Genomic DNA, 2,500 nt, shown 5'->3' on the forward strand with positions numbered 1-2,500 from the left:
TTTATTTTGGTTTAGATACCTGAATCGGCGAAACTTTTAGGGTAGCCTCGTTCTATATTGTTTCTTTTTTAACTCAAAGGATTCTTTAAGCGACTTTGTTCTTAGTAAGCACAGAGCTTTTCCTTTTACAAAGGGTGACATGAGGACAAGTGCATGTGCTGGATTTGGCTAAACTGTGTTTTCAGATCCAGGATTTTGAACTTAAAACTTCGGTTTTAAGGAAAACAATCTTTGCCGATGAAACTTTGAACATGTGTGAATTTTATTGTCGCGTGGAATGAGTTTATAAAATCAATGAACTTGCTGATCTCTGCTTTGGGTATGGTGCTATGGTCCACACAAAGATAATGTCATTGATAACTCTCTTCCAGGCGAGAAGTTTATATGGGCTGGTGGGCAGTAGCTGTTTTTCGATGTGTGCAATAAAAATGACGTCGAAAACTATTCCTTGCGTTTGTCGCCGGGTAGTGCTAAGTTTGTCATTAAATTTGAACGAGTTCTCTTGGAATCAGTCTTATGAGATCCTTGAGTAATGATGTGGAGATGGGTGTTTTTGACTGATAATGTTCTAGCTAATATAAACAAACAACTTTGATTCCCTCCTCTCTGGGAATATTGGTGAAGAGTGCACAAACGTCGAGGGGTGCTAGAACCGTTCCGTCGGGAATTATCAAATTGGAGTGTTTTCAATGAAGTTGATAAAGTGGGTAGTGTCTTTAATATACGTCTATTGTTTTTGAGCGATCGATTGTAAGAGGGAGTCAGCAAATGCATCGCCACTTTTTACGCTTTAAGAACGAGGTATACCTTGAGAGCTTTTTTGTTATTTGTTTGTATTTTTGAACGGTTTTCAAGCAGATGGGAACTTAGCCATGTAGCCACGCAGCCTCGATCGTAGCCACAGTTTGCGCTTGTGTGAGTAACAGAGTAGCCGCAATTTTCCTGGAAGTGTTTTGGAGTGGCAGGGTATTCTCAGTTGAGCCTTGATTTGATAACGAAAATGAAACAAATAGCGGTACCTCCGGTTGCGCTGCCTGCTTCAGAGCGGCTTACTTACTTTGCTTATACTTGTCCTAGTTTCATTTGTATCTGTTCCCCGTCACGCAACGATGAAGGGCAATGTCGGCTCCCAGATTATATGCCTGGCGCAGATAACAAATGTTCGACCAGTAGATATAAATTTCATATTCAATGATGATGCCTTCCATGTACGTGCTGGTGCGTTCGAAGTTCATGATATTTGATCATGGGCATTTGCAGAACCACGAAAACCCCTTTCAACCTTAATACGTTTGTCTGAAAGCTTTAAATGGGTTCTTTCAGGAAGTCAGTCAGGAAATCTGAAGTCAGCAGAGTCCAACAAGCTTATGGATCAGGCCTGTGTTGATAAGTTCCAGTTTAATGAATCAAAATGCAGGGAGTTGCGAATAACTTTTAGCACCTCCAGTGAGAACTTGAACCCATTCGGGTTAACGACAAGCTGAATCTGACATTCTGCAGCCCAGTATCCCTTAGCTGCAGCCACGGCAAGTTGTACTTAGCTGGGAGAATTAGCTGCATGGGAGTCGATTGAAACTGGAGGTTGAGGTTGTTTAACATTTACAAAAAATTTCCGGAAATTTCGGTGGAAATTTCCATCTTGTGAAAAACGTGTTTCCTTTAACTCAACTGAGTCCGTTCCTAACCTGCGATCAGGCGTACTTTTCTTTAGAGAGGGTGTCGACGGACTAGCCTGCGATCAGGGGTACTTTTCTTTAGAAAGGGTGAAACTATTTAGTCTTTAGAGGTCACCCTCTTTAAAGAAAAGTACGCCCGCCCTGTGATTGCGCGCGAAAATAAAAAATATGGCCGCGAATAGCCTGGAACTGCTGAGACCTTTCAAAACTTGTAATGGAACACAACAATACTGCAAGGCGCTTCCGCAAGGCTGGTTGTACTGCTACGAGGATATGTCAGTTCTTTTTTCAAAACGATACTGTTTCATCTGTCGTGTGAACGACGAAACCGTATCGATTTGAATACGGTTACTATTTTGGCGCCAAATTTGCACTGTTCTATCCAAAATGGTGAATTTAGCAGGTAGTGCAGCGCTCTCTGATAACATTACGACTTGGATTTGCTAGCGAAAACGGTTCCGTGTAAACACTTCCAAACCGGATCGATTTTGACGCGGTTCCGTGTCAACATGAAACCGCATTATTCGTTTAGTTCCCAGGTTCTCGTGCTCTCATTGATGCTGGGCATGCGCCCTCAAGCAATTGTAAATGGCGGAGGCCCCCCTGCGAAGGGGAATGATGGTCATGGGCCACATTGCAAGCATTTTGCCAACACGACCGAGCAAATCCGCCATAGCGGCAGAGCGTCTTAAACAAGGGTGGATATGGTTTCACGAGAGCAATTTTTTTCGGGGATACGGCGAAAATGGACTGATTGACCGCCGGTAAGAAGTGTTTCATGTCACCTTCGTTCTTAGAGACGTTTGCAGAGAATTTTCTTTTGC

General features: G+C 42.9%; 1 protein-coding gene across 1 annotated transcript in view; it reads left to right on the plus strand.

Annotated features, from left to right (window-relative positions):
- The first annotated feature begins 2,256 nt into the window (after positions 1 to 2,256).
- Positions 2,257 to 2,500, plus strand: part of LOC137980359 (chromatin-remodeling ATPase INO80-like) — a 40,789-nt gene continuing 40,545 nt past the window's right edge. The window contains exon 1 of the mRNA XM_068827772.1: positions 2,257 to 2,440. The gene's annotated coding sequence lies outside the window, so the exon portion shown is untranslated. The remainder of the gene's footprint in view (positions 2,441 to 2,500) is intronic.

Source organism: Montipora foliosa, chromosome 12, assembly GCF_036669935.1.
Source record: "Montipora foliosa isolate CH-2021 chromosome 12, ASM3666993v2, whole genome shotgun sequence".
Lineage (NCBI taxonomy): Eukaryota > Metazoa > Cnidaria > Anthozoa > Scleractinia > Acroporidae > Montipora > Montipora foliosa.